Source organism: Cinclus cinclus, chromosome 23 (genome assembly GCF_963662255.1).
Source record: "Cinclus cinclus chromosome 23, bCinCin1.1, whole genome shotgun sequence".
NCBI classification, from domain to species: Eukaryota; Metazoa; Chordata; class Aves; order Passeriformes; family Cinclidae; genus Cinclus; species Cinclus cinclus.
Window position 1 is genome coordinate 2,266,384 of NC_085068.1, and position 6,023 is coordinate 2,272,406.

Sequence of the window (6,023 nt, forward strand, 5' to 3'; positions counted from 1 at the left end):
ATGAGAGGTAGCCTCGTTTGGCCAAAATCCATTGGCTTCACCCCATGGAATGGGAATAAAATCAGGGAGTGACCATTTTGGGGGATTCTGCCTTAATTAGCTTGTGAGGAGTGGTTTGATTGGCAGCCGGGAATCAGCCCTGATTTGCATATTTGCGGAGATGCGAATGAGGGGCACGATCTCCATTTATCAAGCGAGGCGTCTCAGACCCAACCTGACCCTGTGGAATTTTCAGCTCCATTCTGGCTCCAGCAGCTGCTCCAACATCTGGGAAGAGGTCACGAGGTGCCAGCAGAGCTATCACTCCAAATTAGGGATGGTGCCAGGTTTTTGAGGGAATTAGGCTCTTCTGGATTCACCTTCCCACCTTTCCTGGGATGAGGCATTGCTTTGGATTCTGACGGCACCCAAAATGATACAAATGAAATGAAAAAATCCTGGAAAAATCCTTAATGAGGAAAAGGGGTTAAAGGAACAGGAGAAATGGCAGTGGAATGATGACAAACATCCATCTCTTCCCAAATCCTGATCCAAAAACCCACCAGTAGCTCTTCCCAAAATCCCCACCCAATGACCCATCCTGAGCTCTTCCCAAAATCCAAACCCACAATCTTTTCCAAGCTCTTCCCAAAATCCCAACAACTCATCCCAAGCCATCGCTTTGAGCAGCTGTGGGAGCTCCAGTGGGATGTCCAATGTTTTATTTTATGGGAATATTAGTGGGATGAAGATGTGGAGATAAAATATTCCCCCCTCCAGCACCACTGGGAGGCCGAGGGATTTTATGGAAATGTTGGGAGTGGAAACAGGAGGAAAAGTTATAAATAAAACTTCCCAGTGCTTTGGTAAATGGTCCTAAACAACCTTCCCATCCGGAGATAAATATTCCATGTGTGATTTACGGCCTTGCATTCCCAGGCTGTGCGGGCAGGGGGATAAAATCCAAAATCCAATAAATCACTGGGAATATCAATGCAGCCACCACATTCCAGCTGATAAGCGGCATGGGCTGGGAAAATCCATCTTTTCTGCACCCGCTGTGCCTTGACGGAGTTGATTGAAGGAGTTTTGGGACCGGGAGGGGTTTCCCAAGTCATGGAAAGGTCTTGGATCCTTGTTTTCATGGAGAGGGATTCTCTCTGGGGGGGGCAGTCAGTTTTTGGGGTGATGGAATTTTGTCCCAAACAGAAAATAATTCCCATCCATCCCAGGGAAACACTCCCAAAATCTGACTGATCCTGGTTTTCCAGTGGATGTTACTTCCCTCCAATACTGTTTTTCTTGTGGTCACCCCCAAGTCCTGACGTTTCCAGCATCTCTGGTTTTGTTTGATCTATCCCAGGGACCTACTCCCCAAATCCACCTGATCCTGATTTTCTGGTGGCTGTTGCTTCCCTCCAACCTTGTTTTTCCTGCATTCATCCTGAAATCCTCACTTCTCCAGCATCTCTGGTTTTGTAGCCACTGGATTTGGCTCTTGGGATGGGCAGGATGTGACCCTTGCATCAACTATGAAATTACATCTCTTAAGTACCCAGGAAATCCCAGGATTTTTAGGATGAAGGTTCCCTTGAACATCCAAACGATGATTCCAAGGCCATTACGGGGGTTTGTAGCAGGGCCTGGGCACCCTCTAGCCAAAACTGTCACAGATTTCCCTCCAAACATCCATCTTTTTCCTGGAACACCGCATTCCCTGTGGATTTGTGCCGGAGATGTCGAACAAGCACAAAATTGACGCCGCGAGTCGAAGCCAAGCCGGGAACGGGCTCCCTCATCCTGTGCTCCAATGATCTGGAACAGCTCTGAGGAGTTTGGAAAAAGCCGGATGAAGACGTTTGAGGATTTATTCCAGCTCGTGCTGAAGCCACAGAGCTGATTCCGATGGCTCAATCCCACCCGGATTTCTTTGTCGGGAGGCACCTGGCAAAGGTGGAAAACGCTGGAGTTTTCCTGGGATTTATTGGGCATGGAGAGTGCTCGGCTTGAGTCACTGTGGAAAGGAAACTGGGCAGGGAAAGGTGGAAATGGAAGAGAGAATGGAAGGAGATGGAAAAAGGACAGAGATTGGAATTGGAGAGATGGGACATGGCGGCACTGGGAGGCTCCCAAATCCCAAATTTCCATTCGCCTTTCCACTCCCAAAGTGCCCAAGCTACCTTCTCATCTGAAATCCTGTGTTGTGCTGAGGTTGTGCCGATGGGGATAAAAATCCCATGGTCCTGGAATGTTTGGAATACTTTTAGCCCAGCAGGATCCATTTGGATCTCATTTCTCATTTCTCTGCCGCCTCCGGAGCCACTGGAATCTTGGAGCTGACAAGAGCCAATCCCATCTCTCCAGAAGATTAAAAGTGAATCTGGAGTTCATCATGAGGAGAAACCCCATCTAAAAATTGATTTTTCCTGACGATCCATCAGCATCAATCCTTGGGAAGACCTCAGGTGGTGTTGGAGATGTTTCCCATGGACACAAGGACATTTGGAATCACGGCATGGAGCAAATTGGGAATTAATCCTTTTTCTTTGGACGGGGGTGTTTTTGGATATCTTTTCTTTTGGATATTTTGCTTAGGAGGTTTAAGGATAAAAGGGAAGCTGGACAGCTGTTAAAATCCATCTCGATGGGATTTAGGTGTTGAAATCCTTGGAAATCGGGTTTGAGGGTTGGTTTTATCCATATTTTATAAAAATGTGGAATCATGGAACAGGTTGGATGGGAAGGACCTTAAATCCCATCCCATTCCCTGCCATGGGCAGGGACACTTTCCCCTGTCCCAGCTTGCTCCAAGTCCAACCAGGCCTTGGACATTTTCAGGGATGGAGCAGGCTCAGCTTCTCCAGGCCGACTTGATCCATAAAATTCCATCGCTCCCTAATTCCAACACGTTTTGCCCACAGATTGTGATGGGAAGCAGCCCCTTGGTCCCGGCTGTCCCTGACATGAAGCACTTCCCTCATTTCATCTTCATTTAAGAGGGGGCAAGAAGCCAAAGGGGCCACGCTCAATCCATGGATTGATCCAAAGGATTGATCCAAACTATTGATTCCCATCACAAAGAGGCTCAGGATATAGCCATGGGATCTGGCAGGTTGGAGAAAAATGGACCCAAAACACGGGCTGGACATCCCCCTGCTCTTCCATACATTTTCTCCCAATCCCTAAAAATTTAGGAGCTGGTTTGGTCCAGCGGCACCACCTAAGGAATAATTCCAGCTCCAGCTGCGGAATCGTTCCCTCCCACTTATGGAAATGAGGGAGGGAAGCAGCACCTAATGAGATGTTTGTAAGGGAAGAGGAATTTTAATTACTGGCTCTTAATTGTCTGCTCAGCCTGTTAATATCCCATTTTCCCGGATTAATGCCATTCGCTCCCTGCCAGCCGGGCTCCTCCTCGCCATGGGGTGACGCCAACGTTCCCGGGTTTATTTTAGGGAATACGCCAATTTTCCAAAAGACAGGTTGACTTTTGGGAAGGCAGTGGAGGGGCTGGGGAGGTTTAACCCTGCTAGAGCTGAGCTAGTGGATTTTTGGGAAGCAAAGCTGAATATCCAAGGAAAACTCAGCACAACGCTCCCCCAATCCATTTTTCCTGCTTCCCAAGGCCTATTTTCTTTGGAAGCTGCCACATCCCATTCCCCGGCTGGTGTTAAACCCATGCCAAATGCTTTTTCCCGTTTCAATATAACATAAAATCCCAGTGCAGATTTCCAGGTGGAAAAGCTCCCGATTCAGCAAAATTCCACTGCTCCTGATGGGTCCAGCCAGGAAATCTTTGCCCTTGGAGCCCTCCCGGGTTAACAAGGAGAGGCAGTGTCATATTCCAACTGTAAATTGTCCTGGAATGTCATAAATAAGGCATGGCCAGAGCTGGGAAGGGAGTGGGAAGGCATTTGCTGCGTTCCCAGGAACAACTGGAGCTGCTGAATTTTTAATGGACAAGATGTTGCAAAGTGCCGCCGGTCAGGGTGTGTTCAGTTCCTGCAGATCTGGGGGTGCCATCCCTGGATCCACCACAGCTGTGGACATTCTTCACCCCTCCGGTCAGGAATTTGCAGGAGCACTACCAGCATTTTCCAGGGGTGTTGCACCCTTTTAGATCCCACCTCAACGGGCAAAATGTCTCCTGCTCTCCTTAAATCCTGGAATTGCAGGATATCTGCTGGTTAAGGGAGTGCTGGTGTCTGTTTTCCTGTTTCCTTCTGGCTTTTCCATCCCTGCCCTAGCTTGGAAGAGGGAGGTGGAGAAATAGGAGGGAATTATGGATAAGCCCCATTAATCACTGGCTAATTAAAATGATGAGGTATTCATGTTGTCACTGGCTCCTCGAGGATGCTGGGGACATACCAGAGGGGGATGGAGCCACTGGATCCCAAGAATCCCCTCCTCTGGCTCCATCCCAAGCTCCTGGGATGCTGCTGCTTCCAAGGACCACACCTAAAAGGATGGGGACTGGTTGGATTTTGGGAGCATGGAAAGGGGGAAAATCCATCCTCAGCTGGGGCTGCCCCATCCCGGGATTTGTCCAAGCTTGGATGGGGCTTGGAGCAACCTGAGATAGTGGGAGGAGTCCCTGCCCATGGAATGGGATGAGCTTTAATATCCCTTCCAATCCAATTCCAGAATTCCATTGGTTTGAAGTCAGATTTTTGGGAAGCAGTGGGAAATGAGAGATCCAGGAATGGGAGCCCTGGGTGACCTCTGTAAATAAATCTTGGATTTCCATGTGGGTTGGAAAGAATCAGGCTCCCAGGGAAGATGTGGAAGAGGCTCCCTGCGGTGCTGGGATTCCTTGGAAGGCTCCATTGCTCCAAGGCCTTCCCAATCCATTCCCTCCCTCCCCTCCTCCCCAGGAACCTCTGAGGGATTCCAGCCACTCGTGCTTCATCCCTGGCCATTCCCATGGAGTGTCCTCCACGGCTGCCTTTGTGGGCAGAAATCCCCATGGAATGCTGGAAAGGGCTCGAAACAGGGTTTTTATCCAGCATCCCGCACTTCCAGAGCTGGAGCAATTCCTGCCTCATCCCTGGGAGTGCTTTTGTAATTGGAAGCACCGAGCTCGTTCCCATGTTCTCCTTTATGCACGCGTCACTCCCGATTTCAAAGGACATTTCCTTTATCCCTCCCTTCCCCCTTTCCTCCTCCCCTTCCCTTTTCCCTTTTTTTTTTTTTTTTTTTAAATCCCCCTTAAACTGGACGGTGCCAGAATTCCCAGCGATTGCCAGCAAAAATATCCTCTCCTCCCCAGGGTTGCCATCTAATCAGAGGGATGAATTTCCCGAGGGCTGAATCCGATCCGGGGGAGGCCCGGCCCGGCTTTCTCTGGAAAATCTCGGATTGAAAAGAGCAAAGGGGAAGCGGAGCAAGGCAGAGAAGGGGACGCTGATAAAGGGATGCTGACAACGCGAGGGATGACAGAAATTTGGGATGGGCTCCTCTTTTGGAGCCCATTCAGAAGAATTCTTCCCACCCAGCCATTCCTATCACTGCCGCTTTGTTCTCCTCACTAAATCCCGAAAAAAAGGGAGCCGAGGGAGGCTTGGGAGCAGCGCTGACACCTCGCAGTTGTTCCCTGTCGGGAAGCGAAGGGAAGGGGAGGGTGAGGGATGGGATTCACACGTCAGCCACAGCCAAGCAGCGGGGTCTGGACGGCTCCATCTGGATTCCTGCTTTATTTTCCAGTGCCTGCCTTTGTTTTCCCAGTTTCCCCCCTCCCCTCCACGCATCCTTGGCCGGCTCCTGTGGGGACTCGGCATCTGTTTCCCTCTCCCTCTCTTCTCCTTCTTTCCCACAACTTCTGGTCTGGTTTTGCTCTGGATTTAAGCAGGGATGTTCTTGGAGCATTTGGTTTTTTCCCTTCCTGCCCCTTCCAGGCGCAGATGGGGTTCTGGCATCAGCTCTCCATGGGATCCTTATCCCACAGCACCAGAGCAATAAATCCTGGAACTACAGAGCTTTGTCTTTTCCATGCAGGAAAAGCTTGGGAGCATCCTGTGGTTCCATCCTGGTGTTTTCAGGGACCA